Here is a 22,984-nt window from a genome sequence, read left to right as displayed (position 1 = left end):
AAGTTCTCAGGAAAAACAATGCTTGTTTCTTGAGAAATTAACTGTAGCAAAACATTATTCAGTAAACAATTGATAGATCCACAGTCTGCTGGAAAATGACCCAAAGAACTTCGTAAGAAAAAGAGCAAAATCTCATTCACACAGGTCAGCATGTATTGTGACTGCCAGTTGAAATAAAGTAGAACCCTTGTGCTACTGTGAAAACAGGGTGAATTAAGGCAGTAGCCCCTGTGCCATAGTGAAAGCAGAGTGAATTAATGCTGTAGCCACTGTGCTATATTGAAAGCAGGGGAAATTAAGGCACTAGCCCTTGTACTACAATGAAAGCAGGGTGAATTAAAGCAGTAGCCTTTCTGCTATAGTGAAATAAGGCCATAGCTCTTATGCTGCAGTAAATGCAGGGGGAATTAGGGCAGTAGCCCTTGTGCTATAGTGAAAGAAGGGTGAATTAAAGCAGTAGCCTTTGTGCTATGGTGAAAGAAGGATGAAATAAGGCAGTAGCCCTTGTGCTACAGTGAAAGCAGGCTTAATTAAAGCAGTAGCCCTTGTGCTACAGTGAAAGCAGGGTGAATTAACAGTAGTCTCTATGCTATGGTGAAGGGTGAAATAAAGCAGTAGCCCTTGTGCTACAGTGAACGCATGGTGAATTAAAGCAGTAGTCTTTGTGCTATGGTGAAAGAAGGGTGAAATAAGGTAGTAGCTCTTGTGCTACAGCAAAAGCATGGCGAATTAAAGCACTTACCCTTGTTATACAGTGAAAGCAGGGTGAATTAAAGCAATAGCCCTTGTGCTACAGCGAAAGCAGGGTGAATTAAAGCAATAGCCCTTGTGCTACAGTGAAAGAAGGGTGAGAAGATCACAAAGATTGAATGATTCAACAAAAATAATAATAAAAATAATAACAATAATAATAATAATAACTTTATTTAAAGGAGAAGCTCATATGGACAAGTGACAAATCTTCCATAAGGGCCTTCTACGATTACATTGGTGTGTATATATGAAAGTTTTCCAGAGTTTTCTAGGATTCTTTTTCATAATACTGTCTGACATTTTGGTGGAATAGTAAGTTTTCTTGATTGTTTGAATCATTGGTTAGACTCTACTTCATCAAAATCACTCATTTTCGGGATCTTTTAATTTATGAAACCTGTTCATTGTCTTAATAACTTTCAGTATATCACCTGTAATCCAGTATGGTCACTTTTGTTGATGCTATACTTGAGTGCCTGCTTGATTGCACAATATGCCATCGCTAAAGTAAGTAGAAACATCTCCTTTATCTCTGATGATGGTTAGAACAGTTTGCATGATCCCAATCATGTTTCTTTACCTTTCAGAGGAGCCCTACCTGTCTTTTAGTATCAAGGAAATCTCATTTATTGCATGGAAAAAGCGTGACAAACCATTCTTGTTCTGTTAAAGCACTCAATTCACAAATGTCTGTGTCAATTCTTGGGCATGCACTGTATAGACAGAGTAAGCAGATAGGATTTTATGTTTTTTAGGATGTTATAAAAATTGAAATGTTGTTTAGGACATTATAAAAATTGGTGTCAGTCTGACCAATATGAATATTACTTACATCATTGCCACTAACACTGTTTATAATGGTGTCATATTGAAAAAGGACAATTTTCCCGACGGCATCATATATATATATATATATATATATATATATATATATATATATATATATATATATATATATATATATACACTGATCCCTAGGTTTCAGACCTCTTTCATTAACAGATTTAATAACTAAGTTCTCCAGTTATGAGTGTTTTTCTGGAATTATCTTATTCTTTGATGTTTTCTTGGTCTTTGGTAGAATCCAGTGTATTATGAAATCGAAAGCTTTTGTGTCCAAGGTGGTTGATGCTTTATTCCTATTTGTGACATTGCTTGGTAGGGTTTTCCACTTTGGCTTTAGGGACTGTAGGTTTTTTCCCTGTATTCTGGGTGGGTTTTGAATTAATTTTATTGAGGGGGAGGCGACATTTTGTTTTATTTTCTTAAGCCTGCTTTTTGCACTGATGTGCTTTTGTGATTCTTCTCTCTGAGTATTGACAATTTCTGTTTTCAAATGTATAATGTCTTCCTGTACTGCTGCTAAAATGTCAGGAAGGATGCATGATGTTGGAAGCAGCATAGCCATATTTAAGCTGCATAATTTCCAACAGGAGTGAATCTTTGTCTTTATTTAATTGTTTTACTTTCTCTTTCATATTTGTGTTGTCCTCTTCCAGAATAAGGAAATGGCTTGATGACTTATTTAAGTCACATCTGATGGTGGTTATTTATTTTTCAAGGCTCATAAATTTTAATTTGAAATCTAATTGCTGATCTTTAAGTGTTTTATGTTTATTCCTTGCTGACTTCTGTTTGGTTTCTTTAAAGACTCCCAATTCTTTGACAGTTTCTTGGCTTTTGCTTTCATTTGTGCAAATTCTTCTTGAAGCAGTTTGGTTTCTCTCATTAAGGCTGTCGTGTTTATTTTACTGCCTTTCATTGCTCCCTGAAGTTTAAAAACTTTGATTGACTGAGTATCAACCTTGGCAATGACCTTGGTGAGCAATGTATTATTATTACTTTCTCTAGCTATTGGAGCTGAAGTGTCCTGACCAGTGTTGTTTTCAATTTATGGTTCCTGAACGGAGGAAGATCTTAGGAGAATTTCCATTGACAACACTTATTTCCATGTCTGAATTCCCAGTAGGAGAGAGTTGTACATGACCCTCTGCCATATGAACAGTATCCCCACAAGAGGTTAGCATAGACTCGTTTGGGTTACTACTGGCCAGCGTAATATTCATATTGTTTCCATGATAGCTTATTTCAGAATAAATATTGGCAGCAAGAAGATGAAAATTAAATTAATTTTAGTCCATTTTTTATTGTTAGGTCCCTGAATAAGTAAGGTGTTTGTGGAACTATAAAGAGTCACTGTAACTTTGTAGCATTGCAGATTTTATAGTGAATTCAGAATCTTTAAGATCATGCCATTATGCTTGTTATTAGTTCGCTAACCATATCTTGAGGTCAGCTTTTTATGCCATTCAGATATCATTTTTATATCACAAACAGTTAGAGTGTTTGTGTTAAGACTGTAATTATCAGGGCTCAAAAAATTTGATAGCCCGATGCCCGCAGCCCCTCTAATTTTAGTCAGCTATTAAAAAGCCATGTAGAGACTAACTAAATAAGTGAGATTTGGCCCTAAAATCGAGAGCTTTTTACACTGCCTTTTTTCAGCGCCGGTTCAGTAAATATTTTTTTTGGGGGGGGGGGGGGGCACCAGACAGATGCCCCCCCCCATCCTAATTTAACAAATTATTTTATGTGTTTCTGTATTCCCCCAGATTTGTTGTATTGTGTTATTTCATCGTTTTTTTAACGTGAATTAGGATTTCGGGTATTTTTCCATCCCTAGTGTGTCTATAGGGGTGTATCTCCGAGAGTGATTTCCATTATCCTCTCGGGTTACTTCCCATAGTTTGCTTTTTCTGTGACCTTGCTAGGGTCTCCTACATCCCGTGTTTGTTATATGTTTGTGCTATGGGTTATGTATGCTAAATTTTGTTATTGTTGGGATAGCTTTTACGTCAGATTCTTGTAGTGTATCAGTTTTCCTAATATATTCCGTGTTTTCAATACAACGGAAGATTTTTAAATTTAGAATTTGGAAGATCGGTGATATCCCCATAATGTTTTGAATCGTATTGATTCTTATGAATGCATTATATTCACCTTTCTTTATTAGATGAGACTGAGCTCCAGGAGGGGTTCACATTTTTTTTATTTTTTATGTTTCTCCCCCATGGAGCAGGTCTATCTTTTAATTATAATTGTTCCAAAAGTTCGTCACAAAAGTGGTGGTTGATAATGAAAAAAAAAAAAAAAATTTAAATTAGAAATTAATTTTAATTTAACTTAATTTAAGTTTGCAATCCAAAGTTCCGATTGCATAAATTTTTAAAATTTGAAATAAATTTCTTTTCACATGAAGTATTTGTTAGTGTAAGAGGATAAAAGGATAAATATTCATTTTACATTTCTCTAATTTATATTATCTCAAGAGGGTTCTTTTCCAGACTCTTACATGGGCCTGTTCACTTCGCGTAGCGCCATGTGGCATAGCCCCATGGCATCATTATCTGTACTGTCCCTCTTGAAATCTTTTCTAAGCTAAAATTTAATTGGGCCACAAATTTTTATAGTATTAACTATAAAACTTGAAATTTTATATAAAGTTTGTTTGTTAAAATCACCATCAAGGTATAATATACATTGTGGCTTAAAGTTACTATTTTTATTAATTTCATCTACTATATTTTTCCTAGCGTTTTGTGTTTCAATAAATATAGGCTGCTCTTCCAGGTCCAATAAGGGTGAAATTTTCAAAGGACGAGCCAAAATTGCCCGTAGAAACGTTTGGGGGAGGGACACAAAGTGGTCAGCCATGAAATTTTATGGATGTGGACCAAACCAGTTTTAAAGGTGAAGTTGAGGGAGGCTACTATTGCCCCTCCCCCTCCTTGCCTCAATGTGCTCCCTTTCTCCCTATGACATGCCATATTTCCCCCCTGAACAAACACTTCTTTTCATATTCTGGTCAGTTGTAGCTAAACTGCATAATAGTTAATGGTTGGAATTAAGTACATAAGCATAATTAAGGCCAGTGTGACTAATTAACGGTTAATCCTTATCATTGCATTTATCTTGTGAAAAGGACTGCCCTTTGGACATACATCAAATAAACCATGTTCTACAATGTGTGTATATAAGCACCAGAAATTGATTGGCAAATAAACGATGCCCTATTGTGTTGTTACCCATGATCCCTAGGACTTCATTTTACCAGTTCAAATCTGCAGTAACAAGTTACCGTACATGTGGCAACTGTTTTTACCACATTTTATGCCCCACCTTATTTCCTTAGATTTAACTATTAAGGTATGTACCACTGTTTACTAAATAAAATATTTAATCTGAATTAGTTCTTTGGGGGCACATATACTGCATGGTATATTTAATTCCTTTTTTTAATTTAATCATGATAATTAAAGTATACATATACGGTTGTGGAATGCCAGGTGCTTACTGAAGGAGTTTCTTTGGTGAAAATGGAGGTGTGATTTTGTTTGCAGAGAAAATTACACAGCATTCACAGTGGTCATTCATGGGATTGAGTAATGTAGTAGGGGTTAGAAAAATCTTAAATTTACGTGAATGTTTAATCTTAACATTCTATTTACTCAAGAAGATAAACTTTGTAGTGTGATATTATTTCTTCACAACAGTATTCACAAGTGACGAAATTGAATATGGATTGCATATGATATATGTATTCTTTTTTGGTTTGCTATTGAGAAATGAAAATTGACAAACATAATTTAATAATCGAGAGTTCTTTGTGAAAAATCGGGAGGCATATGGGGAAATACCCCAACAATCGGGAGGTTTTTCTACCGGCTTGAGAGTTGACAGGTATAAGCTGTCTGGGCTTGTGGAATTTCAGTCAGGGCATGTGGAATTTCAGTCAGGGCTTGTGGAATTTCAGGGCTTGTGGAATTTCAGTCAGGGCTTGTGGAATTTCAGTAAGGGCTTGTGAGTTTAAGTCACCAGCCCAGGGCCTGTGCCTAAAAATGTTTTCTTTGAGCATTGAATTATTATCAACATCTGTCTGACCATTGTTTTTTGGGAGTAGTTTAACATCTGTCTGACCATTGTTTTGTGGGAGTAGTTTAAATTTCACATTAAGAGAATCCTAAGAAGCCAAGGGCACACACATAATTATTTTCGGGTGGGAGGGATGTATTTAGTGGTCAGCTATTAAGTGGGAGGGATGTAGTGGTCAGCTATTAAGTTTTTCAGACGTAGGCCAAATTATGTGTACAGATGAAGTCTAGGTAGGTGGTGGCAAGTGCCCTCCCTGGTGCCCATTTGAGAATCTGCTGTCTTCAAGTTAGGTATCTTGAATCAAACAATAGATTCATAGAGTCTTCCATGGTAAGAATTTAAAGTCAGAGTTTTATTTCTTTAGGATATATTATCATTTTTCAAACAGAATGTAGATTAAAGCTTTTTTTAATACATCGTTAAGAGGTAACGTTAGTTGTAAGGAGTTTAGAACCAATGATGTGAGACCGATTTTCTAAATGTAACAGGATGTGTCTGATGATTTCGATTTGAATCAGTGAAGCTGCTGCTACGTCGATGTTTATGTTGCAAACGCATTTTATATTAAGATTTACTTAGTGTGTAATCCTGAGGGAAATTGAAAGTTAGACTTATTCTTGTTCAGTACAAAAAAAATCAGTATGATATATTATGAAAGAAATGGTGAAAAGGAATCATCAGTACTGATTGCTACACAGTTCATCAGTAGAATGTTTTACAAGAACAGATATCCTCCATTTTGAATCGAGATGTTCGTATCCTGATAAATAAATAGTATTTAAAATAATTGAATCGGAATGTTAGAGACGTAGAAGGTATGATTACTCCCTGATGTGATGTGATTTGGATTTTTAATGTAGCTTTAACAATTTTTCAGTCATCTCGCTACAATGTCTGCAGTGTGGCAGTTTGTAGTGATGTCTAGCACTGGGGCATCATGCCGCAGACATGTAGCATTATGTCCCACCCAGTTACATTATCCTAACACCAGGCCAACAAGTCATAACACTAACCTCTTAATGCATGGATTGAACGATAATGCAACTCTGTGTAAGAGTATGAAAGTTTGTGAAACAAATATCACTACAACACGTATGCAAATTGAATTGCACACCCACCCACTACATACAATACACTACTGTTATACTAAACATTACAGATATCCATATGATTGTGTAACAAAATATGAGTATGGTTTTCACATTTACAATGTGAACAATGAAAGGTATTTACGGAGTCATACGAGACAAATGAATAGACACGAGTATGATTCACAGGATCGTATGATGCAAAAATAAACAAGTATGGTTCACACAACCATACAATACCAATTAAAAAAGTATGGTTCACACAACCATATGATAATAAAGAAAAAAAGTGATTCACACAAACATATGATAATAGAAAAATATATATGGTTCACACAACCAAATGCCTCAAGGTAAATTAAGTATGGTTCAAATAACGTGCTACAAAGAAAATTAACTATGGTTCAAATAACCACGTGTTACAAAGAAAATTAACTATGGTTCAAATAACCACATATTACAAAGAAAATTAACTATGGTTTAAATAACCACGTGTTACAAAGCAAATTAAATATGGTTCAAATAACCACGTGTCCTTGTATACATTACACAATGTAATGATCCTTAGGGGTCATCCATTAATTATGTCAACAAAATGGGGGGAGGGGGTTTGAAGAAGTTTGACAATTGTTGACATGGGGGAGAGGGGGTTTGAAGAAGTTTGACAATTGTTGACATGGGGGAGGGGGGAGTTCAAGATAAATTGACGTCAACAATGTTATTTTTGACAAAAAAATAAGCCACTATGCCCATTATAACAATTGAGGAACATTTGACTTCCCTATGGGAAGATGATAGAAGCTAGAATATAAACTCTCGATTTTTTCATGAATTCAGAATGTTATAATCAATTTGAAATCTGTTAAACAAGTAAAAAAAATGTATTAAAATTTATTTGTAGACCTTTTATTTTCCATAATTCTATTTTTAGCATATTTTTAGCATAAAAGCCAGCCGTATAAAATATTGTTAGTTTGTGGGGGGGGGGGTAAAATTTTATTAGGGGGGGTCACAGAAAGTTTGACAGTTGTTGACAAAGGGTGGTGGTAAAAAATTGCCTAAAAATTGTTGACATAATTAATGGACGTCCCCTTATCCAGAAGTTGGGAATTCACATCATAATTCATCGTACTTCTCCAGAATTATGCATCTATATTCATCAAATCCCACCATGAAACAGATACACTGTCGGTTGAAATGGCTTTCCTGCCACACTACGGATACTAGCTTCACCATCCTGGTTCGTCTAGTCAATATATCTGTCTATTCATCCATCCATAGATACAGACAGACAGCTATAAATAAATCAATCTGGTCATAACAAGGAATAAACAAAATTGCATAGGAGAAAGCCATAAATATATGTTACTAAATTGTTTTATGTCAAATAAAACTCAGCGATAAATTGTAACATACGTATGGGCAGCCGTCACTGCCAAAATTACATTAATCAAATGATGTAGAATGAAATCAAATGATTTTACCTAGAAAATGAAATTATAAATCCAGATTCCAAATGTGGTGTCACATGAAAGGATTTAACGAACAAAATCGAATGTCGTGGTGTTAAATGAAATGATGTAGTATGAAATGAAATGGTTTAACCCAACAAATGTAATGATGAATTCAGATTCCATATGACGTTGTGTGATATGAAATAATGTAGCATGAAATGAAATGATTGAACCTCAAAAATGAAATAATGAATTCTGATTCCAAACAATGTGGTATCAAATGAAATGATTTAAAGAACAAAACAAAATTATTATATCTGCTTCCAAATGACGTGGTATTAAATAAAATGAGTTAGTGTAAATTAAAATGATTTAACTCAACAGCCTCTCTCGTCTGATCTTTCCAGACAATTCAATATTGGCCCTCCTTTTCAAAATCTTAACAGAATTACTCCTGATTGAATGGAGTTATCACTGAAAGACTTCACATGATCTCTAGTAGGTCTTAAATGAAAAAAGTTGCATACCAATGGCCAATGCAGTGGCCGTCTTGAAATTATTATTATTATTGCTAATTCTTGTAAGCAGATGGCTATGTGAACAAAAAGGCTACTAATGGTAACTTGTTGGATTTAATAAAAATGTTGATCATCAAGATTCAAAGTCTTGCTATTTTGTTACTCTTTCAGAATATATGGTCATGTTGCAGTGGGATTTTTTTTAATTTAAATTTGTTAAATTTCATTTCAGAACTAGATTGAGTCTTACTAATCAAACATTAAGCACTTTATCCCCAGCAATTTTTTTCACCAAATATTGAACCAAAATAGTTTTGCTTCTTGCTTGTTAAATAAGCCCTAGCCTCAGAAAGATCATATTGGTTTTCAAGCTGAAGCAATTCATCCTTTTCAAAGGACTTTGACCATTCCTGTGTAGGATTTAAAACAAAGTTCTCCACTTTGGATGATATTGTTAAAGCTCGTTGGTTTTACTGAAGATTTCTTCCAAATATGTGAAATTAAATACCAGGTACTAAAAAATTGTGAAACAAAGTGAAATTGAAATTAAAAAATAAATTGGTTTTCTGAAATATTTTAAAGAAAGGTATATCCCAGACAAGTGACAGGTTTTTAGTTACAACTCTTTGGTCTTAAACAAAGTAAAGAGTGAAAAACATCAAGTTTTATAAACATTAATATATAATTTATTTCCCTAGAATACAAAGTAAAACTTTAGAAAGCACCTTCAGTACTATGAATTAAATCCCAAATAGTCAAACAAATTCTATCATAAGTCCTAAAGTATATTGTATTCCAAGTGAATTCCAGCAGTGTTCCGATTGAATTCCGACTTTGAAAGTGCTGATGTACAAATAGCCTTAAATAGTATTCCAAGTGAATTCCAGCAGTGTTCCGATTGAATTCCAACTTTGAAAGTGCTGATGTACAAATAGCCTGAAATAGTATTGATGTGCTAATATTTGTGATGTATCACAATGATGTAATCCAAAATGTCTTTGAATGAATACAAGTTCAAAAAAAATAGTGACTTAGTCCTAAATCAATTAGTACTTTTTAATTCCAGTGAATAATTTAAATAAATCATCTCAACTGGAAACAACTAAAATTGATTATATTAAGACTGATGGAATGAGTAATTCTGAAGAAAACAATTTCATATACCACTCCACCTGAACTATGTTGCAATAATCATTTTATTAAGACTGTCAGCTTAATGGAATTCTCCATCAACTTTGTAAAGAACTTCATTCTAGAACATTCTTAGTTAAAACAAAACAAAGCAAAATAGATCTAGACCTTGAATTTGACATTTTTCAACATGTTTACCTCCAAGTAATAATGTTCTTAATATATAACATACAGTCACTTAAATATTAGCTTTTTAATATGTTGTCTTTAAAACGAGACATTATTCAGGTAGGGCCAGCTCCAATCCTCAAGTATGGACAAAGGTCACACACTACAAATTGAAAATGCATACCATATAATCATGGACAAAAGCCAATGCATAATACAAATGAAATATACATAACACCTCCCATGATATAGAACAAGAAAGATACAAACAAAGCTTTCTTTTACCTATTAATTACACATATGAAACTAAAACAATTTAAATTACATAGGAAAATGTCTTATGAATGTCAAAAAATAAAGCAATGCATTAGGAATTATATTTTGTTTTCCCTTGATGTGCCTAATTTTAATGTTTTGTTTCTGCAACAGCCATCTCTGATTTTTGTTTTTCATTTTCTTAATGAAAGTAAGAGGTGTGTGATTACTTAATACAATAAGCACTGAAGGAGCTGAACTAATATACACTTCAAGGTGTTACAAAGCCAAACATTCTTTTTCAATTGTGAAATAATTTCTCTGGTGCTTGTTTGATTTGTTTAAAAAAAATAGCATACTAGATAATCGATACCATTTTTATCTTTTTGAATTTGAATCAATATTCCACCAACCCCAATCCCCCGTCACTTGCATTATCACACATTTAAATGATTGAAATCTGGAGCTGAAAGCACTGGTGCATTCATAAGTATGGATTTTAATTTATTAAACGTCTCCTGACATTTGTCAGGCCAATGAAACTTCGCCTCCTTACTCAACAAATTATAAGTTCAGCAATTATGAAAAAATTGGAGGAAAATTTCCGATAATATCCAGCCGTACCTAAAATTCTCATCAGTTCCTTTTATCTAATAGGCAAGGATAATTCAGAGATAACCCTAACCTTTGCTCCTGTATGTTTAACTTGGCCATGTTCCACAGTATGTCCAAAATGTGATACAAGCAGGGCAAAAATCACTTCTACTTGTCCAATTTGCATAACTCAGTCGATCAAAAAATTTCCGAATGGTTTCCAAGTGATCTTTACAGGTATCGTTGCAGATGATGTCATCGATGTAAGCGTCAGAATTATCTATACCAGATGTTATCATGTTCATTCTATGCTGAAAAGTTGATGGAGAACCTTTCATTCCAAACGGTATTATATTACTGAGATAAAGTCCATCTGGAGCTACGAACGCATAAATTACCTATGCTCTTTCCTTCAGTGGAATTTGCCAGAATCCTTTTAAAAAGTCGATCATGGTGATATATTTTTTATTTCCAATTATATCAATGCAGCCATCGATTATTGTCAATGTTCACTTTTCTATAGTCCGTACGCGTGTGGAAAGTACTGTCTGGTTTCGGCACTAGAATACATGGTGAACTCCAGTTATTTTATTTGGTTTTATGAACTCATTTTCCAATAAATATTGAATTTCATTTCTGAAACATTCCTGTCCTTCCTATATAAGTGTGCTATTTCACAGGTGTACAATCTACAAATTCAACGTCATGGTAGATTTTATATGTTTGTATTTGAACATGTGAAAACAAGTGCTCATGTTCACATAATAAGTATTTTAGTTCACTCTTTTTTTGTTGATGTAGATGTGAACGTGTCTGGTCCAGATTGTTCAATATTTCATAATTCCAAAAATTGGTTACACCCAAGAAACTACACTCCGATTGCTTGCCATCTTTTAAATCCTCACTGCTTTGGACAGGTACAACTACATTGATTGAATAAATTAACAGAGCTGTCCTCCTATAACAAATTCATATGACAAGTTGTTTTGTTTCGCCTCCCAAGAGTATTAATGATATAATTTAAGTAATTTACTTTATTTTCAAACGTCTAAGGACTATAACACCTAGCCTGAAGAGGACTTTGAGGTATGGGTAGGAGTACCAGAACTCTATCGCCAGGCTGAAAACTCGTTTTCTTTGTATTTCATACCTTAATTTCATTTTTGACTTGGCAAAGAGTGCAAAATAGTTCTTGCTACATCACAAGGCTTTTGACGTCTTATATTTGAAATCAGAAACATAGTCAACATTATTATTTTCTGTATCTTCGGTAAAAGATGTTTCTCTGTTAATAATTTCAATGGTCATTTGACAGTATGTAAAAAAGAGACATTTCGTTTAAAAAGACTAAAACCTAATGATTCAACAAATAACAGCAAATGAACACCCGCGTCTGAATCGTTTCCTGAATTAAAACAATATGACCGAACAATAGTCTTCAAGGTTTGATGAAATCTTTCTAGACCCCTTTGACTATCAGAGTGATATACAAAATACATAAACTTTTGAATTCCTTATTCTTAAATAACTTGCTGGAAAGTTACGGACATAAAATCGGACTCATAATCAGATCTGCCAAATGCAGTTCCAAATGTGTGTTCTCGCTAAATAAGTCTGATAATCATATTCGGCACAATAATTACAAAATTGCTTGCGGAACCAGACGGAGTGATCGTTTATTTAGCTAGTTTGTTTCGTAGATCCAGCAAAGATTTTTTTTGTTTTTATATAATTTTTGTTTCCTTACGGATTAAGTCAGGTGAGATATAATCTTTGTTTAGAAAAGTACATACATTGATTCATGTAATTATACATAACTGTCCTATTCCAACAAAAATTACAAAGATTGCTTATGGAAACCAGCTGGTATGACCATGACGGTTGAGTTTGACCATTTATTTAAATAGTTTTATAATTAGATCTAATATTATTTGTTCTTACTTAATTTTTTTTTCTTTCTGAATTTAATCAGCTGGTTTAGAATATTATTTATTTTTAGATCATTGAACACATTGATTCAAATACAATGTCGCATAACATCAGATATTATTTTATTCAGTAGCCCTCCGTTGGCCCAGTTAACACATTGATTCAAATACAATGTCGCATAACATCAGATATTATTTTATTCAGTAGCCCTCCGTTGGCCCAGTTAACCTCCATTGGTTTTCCGTCTCCAACATGTACCCAATATCACCAGTGCATTCAGTGTATTTTGTTATCCGCTGGTCCGCATTTCTGCTTTTTACCGAAAATATCGTGTGCTAAGTGTATATTAAACCGTAAAGTTGTTCAACACGTAGGTGACATTCTATTCAGCAACGGGTGACTTTCTTCAAAATAGCTCTGGACGAGTCAGCCAACTTAATTCTGACCACTAAAAGACATGTTATTCCTTTTTCAATGACATACATCAGACAATACAAAAATAAATCGCTTATACGTAAATAGGTGTTTGTACATAAGCCTGTTGACACAAATGCACCACTGTTGAAGTATACAATAATTTGATAAATCTTAGTGGTATAAGAATTATACAACATAAAAACATTATACATGAAATATGATAGATAGTAATGCATGTGTTCAACAATGAAATTGATATGAGATCAAAGTAACAGCGAGCGTGAGGGCATACTACTGCTACCACTACTACTACTACTACTACTACTACTAATAATAATAATAATGTCCTGTAAGTTTATGTCATTTTACGTAGCATTCATGACATTTGATTACATCGACTTCGCGCTCTATCGATGTAATTTCCGATGGTTCTTCCCTAGACAGATTTCTTTGAATTTAGAAATTTAAAAAATTTCAACATACTCCGACCATTTAGAAAATAAGAGTTTACAAATTTCTTTATTGGCGGCAAAAAACATTAGTATTAAAATACAATATGACACTCATCTTTAAGCGCAATGCCAAAAAATGCAAATCTGTAACCTAGCTGGGTAGATTGTAATCTCGTCTAGCTTCTTTTTTATCATTAGGTGTATTGAACAGATTTGCATGTAATATTGGTTTTGCTTGCACAGAGAAATTAATAATTACTGTAACAAGCAATTTATACATTATTCATCTTTGGAATCTTTGCAAAGGGTATACAAGAGTTTCCATGTCAGTGAATCTGCAGTGCAATGTTAACGGTAACTGCATTGTATCGATAACCGTGAGTGGCCCATATGTGTAATGTTACAAGTTGACAGTATAAGTAAAGGTATGTATGTATGTATGTATGTATGTATGTAGCGTTGATAGATCCGCAGCACAGTCGTGGCTCAATTGTGCGAACTAAACATTAAATTCGAAAAATGTAAAAATAAACAATTATATAAAAACTTCAGGAACACAAATCATTCCAAATAATTTCAAACATGAATTATGGGTACATAATTATATGTAATTTTATGGTAAAAATATATGCAGTACGTCTTCATGTGCTTTCTAATCATGATGATTACAACGTTTGAATTTTTTAGACCTTCCTAGTTCAGTCTGATTTACATTTTAAATTATTATCCTTTTTGCAATACTACTAAGTCGTTTATCTTTTTGGATATCAATTTTCGTGGTTTTGCTGCAAAATAACGACATTTACCACGGTTTCTGAATCGGATTATAAATCGGAGCCCAATTGTTTTACAGAAGGATCATTCTTTATTGTGTCCTTTAATTCAAGGTTCGTAAAAACCCACGAAATATACTGAAATTAGTAAACCGCGAAAAATACATGTCATAGGTAATACGTCAGAACTTAATTGGACTGTTAGATTTGTGAAATTGTAATTGAACGTCACGCTCGTTGGTTATGAATAGATCCATCTTTGTTGCATTCAGTTCATCTTCTGCAAGTATGAGCAATTTCCATCAACACTCCCCTTCAGTCGCGACGATGATGTTTTCTGTATTCACAAGGAGTGACCAAATCCGTCCTCACATTGAATACAGTGCTTTTGTTCCCACGATAATTTAGATATCAAAAACCCTGCCACAGAGAAAATAACTGGGATGCAACACTACGCATTAATTATACCACTCAAATTTATCAGACAAACATCAAAGTAAACTGTTCAAACCAGAATAGAGAAGATCTTTTTTTCAACGACAAACTTCTTTATGTCACATGCAAGTAGTATATAGGGATACATTAGCGACAATAGGAATTAGCATTAAAAGCACCCCCTGGGTCAGATTAGCGACAATGGAAATTTAACATGGAGAAAAATCGTGGGTCAGATTAGCGACAAGGGGAATTAACATGGGAATAAATCGTGGGTCACTCTAGCGACAAGGGGAATTTAACATGGAACTATAGTGTGGGTCTGTCTAGCGACAAGGGAAATTAACATGGGGGAATAGAGTTTGGGCTTGTCTAGGGACAAGGGGAATGGAACAGGGGACTATAGTGTGGGTCTGTCTAGGGACAATGGGAATTTAACATGGGGAATAGATCGTGGGACTGTCTAGGGACAATGGGAAATTTAACATGGGGAATAGATCGTGGGACTGTCTAGGGACAATGGGAAATTTAACATTACGGAAACCCCTGGGGGATATAGCCTCAAGGGAATTTAACATATGGAAATTGAACATGGTGGATCTGTATAGCGTCAAGGGGAATTGAAAATGGTGGGACTATCTAGGGACAATGATGGTAGAGGGTCAAACACAACAGAGACAGAAACATACATACACTAGTACAAGCGTGGGATTTATATATAAAGCATTACCAAGACCTGAAATCTTGCTGGGGTGTTCAAAAATTTGCATAATTGTAATGATGCTATAAATAGCTATAATCAAGGAAAATGCTCAACGACAAAATGGATGTGACTAAAAGTAACGTTAAAATGACGAAATTGTCCCAGAATTTAAAGGAAAATAAACATATCCCCGAAAATTAAGTTACAATGGTTTAGACTAAAATGGATAAAATTAGTAACTACTTACAATATCAACTTCTGTGACGATCGTGGATAAATACCTATGTATCTATAATCAGCTGAAATTCCTATGAAATCCCACTATCTATTTATAGCTCCAACTTGTGGGTTTTTCCTTTGGAAAATCCCACTATCTTTTTATAGCCTCAGCTTGAGTGACGTTCCTGTTTATGAATTCTAGTATATATGTATAGCTACAAAATGTGGAAATCCCCAAGTCGATATTTATAGTCTCAAAATTTCCAGCGTCAGTGACGTCACTGTACTGAACACTAGGGGATAAATGACAACAGTGTTGCAAGTGGCTGACCTGAATACGCGCTACTGTAGGTAGGTAGGTAGAGTGTATCTGATAGGGATAAAGTGAGTTTTATAGGGACAAACAGAGACCAATACACACACACACACACACACACACACACACACAAACACACAACATACGCGCGCAGACACACTCACACACACACACACACACACACAGAGGAGGAAAAAACAAACCCCAAATATACTATCCACACTCGGGAGGAAGAAAAAAAAACAACCAAATATACGATCTACACAACGTACGCAAACACACACACACACACACACACACACACTATAAAATGGATAAAATTAGTAACTACTTACAATATCAACTTCTGTGACGATCGTGGATAAATACCTATGTATCTATAATCAGCTGAAATTCCTATGAAATCCCACTATCTATTGATAGCTCCAACTTGTGGGTTTTTCCTTTGGAAAATCCCACTATCTTTTTATAGCCTCAGCTTGAGTGACGTTCCTGTTTATGAATTCTAGTATATATGTATAGCTCTCAAAATGTGGAAATCCCCAAGTCGATATTTATAGTCTCAAAATTTTCAGCGTCAGTCACGTCACTGTACTGAACACTAGGGGATAAATGGCAACAGTGTTGCAAGTGGCTGACCTGAATACGCGCTACTGTAGGTAGGTAGGTAGGTAGAGTGTATCTGATAGGGATAAAGTGAGTTTTATAGGGACAAACAGAGACCAATACACACACACACACACACACACACAACATACGCGCGAAGACACACTCACACACACACACACAGAGGGAAGAGGAAAAAACAAACCCCAAATATACTATCCACACTCGGGAGGAAGAAAAAAAAAACAACCAAATATACGATCTACACAACGTACGCTAACACACACACACACACCACACACACGCACACACACACACACACACGCGCGCGCGCGCGCACACCACAGAGGGAAGAAGAATAAAGCCATTATACACTATCCACACGGAGTGAAGAAATAACCCTTTATATATACTATCACCAGAGAGTGAAGAAAATAACCCATTGTATTCCATCAACACAGAATGAAGAAGAAAAAGTTTTTTGAAAGCACCTAAGCCCTCACCTGCAATGACCAACTCTGCCAAACACCTACACCCCACCCCACCCCCACTCCCAACACTACAAAACCCATTTAACCCGTTATTTTATGGCATCAGTGTGTGCTTTAGGAAACATCAAGACACAAAAATGATGGATGAATAGACTGACTATTGTTTACGGACTTCCATACCTAAAGAGCGTGCGTGAAGGAAAACATCCTTCCATTTCAATTCTAACTAAAACATGATCCAGAGGGATAGAGAGAGGTGAAAGAGCACAATTTCATAAAGTGTGAGTAAAAATAAAACACGCCATCCTTATTATACAATGTCAAGACCAAGAGACACGTTTTCTTTCTGGTCTATTCTCTTTTAGAAGGTAGTATGAAATTTCACATCAGGGCCAACGCATCGGCTCACATTGTCAATTTTTCCATTTCCATGTCTTTACTGGCACAAGTTCTTCATCATCTTCAATTTCTTCTTCTTCTTCTGAATCCCTCTTCTCTGTTTCGTCTTGTTTTTTGTTTCTTCTCTTTTCTCGTAGGGCACTCTGAATTCCAGTGTCCTTTCCCCTGACAACGATATTAGGTATCTTGACTTTTGTCTCTCTTTCTTAGACGAAGCAGGTATTTTGGAGACAAATACCCATTTACCTTTGCAGATATAGCAAACTTCATTAGCACACACTTTCGTATGACTCTCATCAAATCAACGACCAAAAGAGTAAGTTTTGTTGCCACTTTCGCCTGTGAATTATGCTTTCGTATGACTTTTAGCAAATATTTGACCAGCAGGTAGATCTGTGCTGACTCTTCCATCTTCGTGATCGTTTGAGAAGCAGCAGGGGGGGGCGAATCGGACATTTTGTCCAATCGTTATTTTGCTTAATTATTACTTTCTGCACTTTCAGCGCCTGGTAAAAAAAAAACGACGACGTCGTTGGGGGATCGTCCAATCGTCATTTGGTTTAATTAACACCTTCTGCGCGTCGATCCCCATCGTCGTCAGCGTCCGGTAAGCACATCGACGACCGCGTCGATGTCATCGCCCCCCCTGCTGCTAAGGAGTTATTTACAATGAGGGTCTTTATGATCTTACAAACAGAGTGATCACTAACTCCTCCTCCTGTAGATCAATTAGGTTATTTGACTGATCGGTGAGTTTAAAATTAATTCTCGTTAAAAACCGATCATGGCATCGCATATAGACCGGATTAATCGGATTCTCAACGATTAAATATCCCGGAGGGGCTGTTGGTGAAAATGAATAAAGGATATATCCCTGTTGAGCTTGATTTGATTGATTGGTATCCACCTGGTAACTCCCTTCGATAGCATCACACACTAGATTAATTGCTATCACCGATGCGATATTTACGTTGTATGGAGCAATATGCCTACCATCATCTCCGTTATCGTGTCTGAGGATATGAGTTGATGAACTGATAAAATCATTAAGAGACTTTCTTAGTTCTGGCGCGTTGTATCCTGGAAACTTGAAATCAGGTAAATCGGCTTCTGTGATATTATACTCGGTTAGGAATTTTTGTTTATTATCATCGCTGCTATCGGATATTACTTTAACGATTCGTTCATTGATATATTCCATGTCTGATATAAGTTGATTTAACACCTCAACGTGTTTTTGTGCTTTTTTCTCTCGTAGCTGTTCTAGTTGTAATTGGTAATAATGATTAATTTCGGCAAACATATCAGTGATATTCTTTAAACTAATTACGAATGTGGTGTGCAATTTAGGAGTTTCCCCATGCTGAAAATACCATTGCATGTTATTCCTGTCTTGAAATGCAAATATACTGGGTAATAACGCGTTTTTCATATTATACAATTTATTTTGATAATTGGGATTAATCTCATGATACGATTGCTTGTCCGCGGGGGTTTTATGAGGTGGATTCTCAGGCCATCCTAGTATGGTTCTTATTGAACTGTTATAAATATCAACCATATACCCCGGTGTGCTTATTTCAATCGTCGACGATAACGTCGGTTCATGAACCGTAATAGCGATTTTTGATTCCTTTCCTGTGATCGATTTTATCCTGCGTTGAAATTCTTTATTGATTTGTTCTATTTGGTATGACCCAGTTGGTATTGTAACCTCCTCCCAGTCTGGGGTCCCATCGGGTTTATTTGTCCGTGCAAAAACTAGCGAGTTATTAGGTTGTTGTCCGTTAAATGCGTCCGCTCGAATATTAGGCCAACTGTGATATACTCGCAATTTTGCCAGCGCTATTTCCTTCACTGGAACCGGCGATGGGAAGTTCACACTAAATTCGGGTTTCGTTGACGTTATCGATATCATACTTGTTTGTACCGGAGTGGTATTCTCCGCGATCCGCTGAAGCAACTGAAACCCTTCGGGGTTCAGCGACATTATTATTATTTGTTGTCTTTAGTGTCTAATTTCAACAACCAGGTGGTTCCGGCTTCCAGTTGAAAATCCTCGATTTTTGACATCGCGGAGCTATACAACTGGACCATCGTGGAGAATTCAACATCGGATACGAACAAATTATCAATTGACAACGAGATCAACCCGGATAATTTCGAGTACGCGTCGGATACTATTTGATGTTTTACTGTATACTCGTTGAGTTTTTTCTGAAAACACGATGATATCTTCCTAGTGATTGCGTTGGCGACTCCAGCAATTGTTGTCATCGCGGAGACGGCGATTGGAACAGCGATCGGGGCTATCGTGGTCACCGTGGATAAAACGACGCCGGTACCGGCCACTATACCCGACACCGAGTACACGACCGCGTCGATGGTGGTTATTTTTCGGCGGTATTTTTTTATTTTTGCACGGTATTGTTCGGAAAGCGTTTTCAAGTTCGCGGAAAATTCTTTTGCGGTATCGAATCGATATTGATGTGACGTCGGTGATACCTCTGATTCAATTTCCTTGGTGGTCATTTTTATTTTAAAAGAGCTAGTGTTTTTAATTACTTAGATTCGCTACAAATTCCACATACCATGTGATGTTTGCCCCGGCTAGATTTCTATCAACGGCATAAATTGTAAACAGTTCAGTTGCGTTCTTGTCTATAATTGTTGATATTGTATTGTTAAACCCGGATGAACTCGACGATAATATATTAAACTGCATCATTGAAACCAGTGTCAGTCGATAAATACCCTTAACAGTTGCGGTGATATTTACTGTATTCTGTGTAGGAGTCCAATCGAATGATCCATGCCGAATTGTGTATACTGTGTTGATGATGTTCTCATGAGGGGTTTTTATTTTTTCGAGTTGCTCTGCTACTCTCGGTAGCCCGTCTTTAATCGCTTCAACATCAGTTCTGATTATTCCTACTTCCCGCCAATGCGCGTCTATATTATTCTTGTTCGCTGCAACATTAGTTTTGATTGTTTCTATTTCCCGTGTATTCTCGGTTATACTTTTTTTGTTCGCTGCAACATCAAGTTTGATTGTTTCTATTTCATATGTATGCACGTCTATGCCTTTTTTGTTCGCTGCAACATCAGTTTTAATTAATCCTATTCCCCGCCAATACGCGTCTACATTTTTTTTGTTCGCTTCAATATCAGTTTTGATTGTTCCTATTTCCTGTGTATGCGCGTCCGCACTCTTTTTGTTCGCTTCAATATCAGTTTTGATTATTCCTATTTCCTGTGTAGGCGCGTCCATATTATTTATGATCGTCGTAACATCAGTTTTGATTGTTTCTATTTTCCGTCCATGCGAGTCTACATTATTTATGATCGTTGCAACATTAGCGCCGATTATTTCTATTTCCCGTTCATGCGCGTCTACACTCCTTTTGTTTGTTGCAACATCAGTTTTGATTGTTTTTATTTCCTGTCCATACGCAGTGATATCATTTATAGTTATTGTAATCTCATCCGGCTTGGTATTTTTTTTTACCAAAGAATTTATCAAAGTTGTCATCGATCCTGTTAACATTTTTTCGCAACGGGGGTAAATTGGCCGACATCGCCGTAAGTTCCGAAATAGCATTTTTTATTATTACAAGATTTGGTTCGTCTCCGTCGGGGGTCCCCGAAAAAAACTATCGACAATGTGTCGCACATCGTCGAAATGCGTTAGCGTCAACACGATCCGTTCTTCATATAATTTAATTTCACTACGTAAACCCTTTAACGAATTTGACATGGTTATATAATTGTCGCCAAGTGTACTTATTTTTCCATTTATCGTCAAGATGGATTCACCCGGTTTGAGTCGTCCGTCGCTGGTATACAGCGCGATAGTGTCCTCGGCGGTATCACGCTGTCGTATTAAAACGTCATCCAGCGACACATTACTGGATTTCAATTTACCCTGGCGGTCTTGAAATACAACTATTTCATCTGGGTCAACACTGGTTAAGTTCAACGTATCAGCGATTTCATCCTCAATTAGTTTTTTTATGTCATCGGTGGCGGGCGTTTCCGTGGGCTTTTTCAGCGCCGAAACCGGTCGTCCCCAGATATCAATCATTATTATTGTAAATGTTATTCTCTAAAATCCGTTGAGCTTCTACGACCCCACTAGTGTATTCGTTTACAACCACATGAGGTGGTTTTCGCGATGATGAAATCTCCGCAAGTACGTTTAATACCTCGCGGCCACATATCGGTGGGTCACTTAATCGCTGTGTTGGCAGCGTGGAATAAAAAACCCGGGCTGAACACGCCCGGGCTGAACACGCCCGGGCTGAACAGGCCCGGATATACCGCATGAACTCGTTCGGCGGGGCCAACCCGTATGAATCAAAATAGACGATCGCACGCGGATCAATCGCGTATACAACCCAATGAGTTCCCGCTCCGGAGGACCCATCGAGGTTAATTATGCCGGTTTCAATATTCCTTGGTGCCGCCGGTAATTGGTCCCTCATAAAAACACCTCTGAAGTTTTTTATCGCTAGCGCGTTTGCGGCGTCTATTAAATCAAAATTAGACATGGGAGTCATTGACTCAGGAGTCATTGACTCCCGAGTCAATAAACGGTTCCCGGTAGACTTAGACCCTTCCCCGAGTACCATGAATACGGGGTTCCCGGTAGTCTTAGACCCTTTCCGGCCACGGGTCTTTTTTTTTATAGCCTTTCCCGGTTGCCTTCTTTAATGCCATTCCCGCCGCGGTACCAACGGCTCCTAACGCCGCCGCCTTAGCCACTGCTGGTGCGGCCGCGGAAATCAATGCCGGAATCGCAGCTAACAGCGGAAATATCCCACCGGTCTTTTCCATGTTTTTAATCGCTGCGGCCGAAAAATCTATTTGAACACCCTTTTTATTCTTCATCGCATCATTGAAATGTTTTATTTGACGCGCCGTCAACGATATCTTATGATTACCACCTGCCATCTGTGACGGCTTCAGCGTTATTGTGGTCCCGCATTGTTTAGCCGACTTTGATCGTAATTTCTTGACTTGACCATCGGTCAACTCTACACTGACGACACTATACGACATTTTATTGTAAACGCGTTTATGCTTTCAATTACATGTTTTCCACTGGCGCATCAACGATTCTCATTCGTCCACCAACGCCTTCCAACAGCATTGATTTATCGCTGAGAATGACAGCAACCGCTCTATAATCAGCACCACCCGGGGCTATACGAGCTCGGAAGTGTATATCAACGACGGACTGTCTCGTTAAATCAAGATGTTCCAGCGAAAAATAATAAATCGGATACAGGTTTTTAAAATCAAGTTGTGATATTTGCAAACCAGTGTCGACGTTTTGATCACGACCCATA

Source organism: Sinohyriopsis cumingii, chromosome 3, assembly GCF_028554795.1.
Source record: "Sinohyriopsis cumingii isolate HCF-2022 chromosome 3, ASM2855479v2, whole genome shotgun sequence".
In the NCBI taxonomy this organism is placed as follows: Eukaryota; Metazoa; Mollusca; class Bivalvia; order Unionida; family Unionidae; genus Sinohyriopsis; species Sinohyriopsis cumingii.
The sequence above is the reverse complement of the archived record's forward strand: the minus strand, read 5'-3'. Positions refer to the sequence as shown.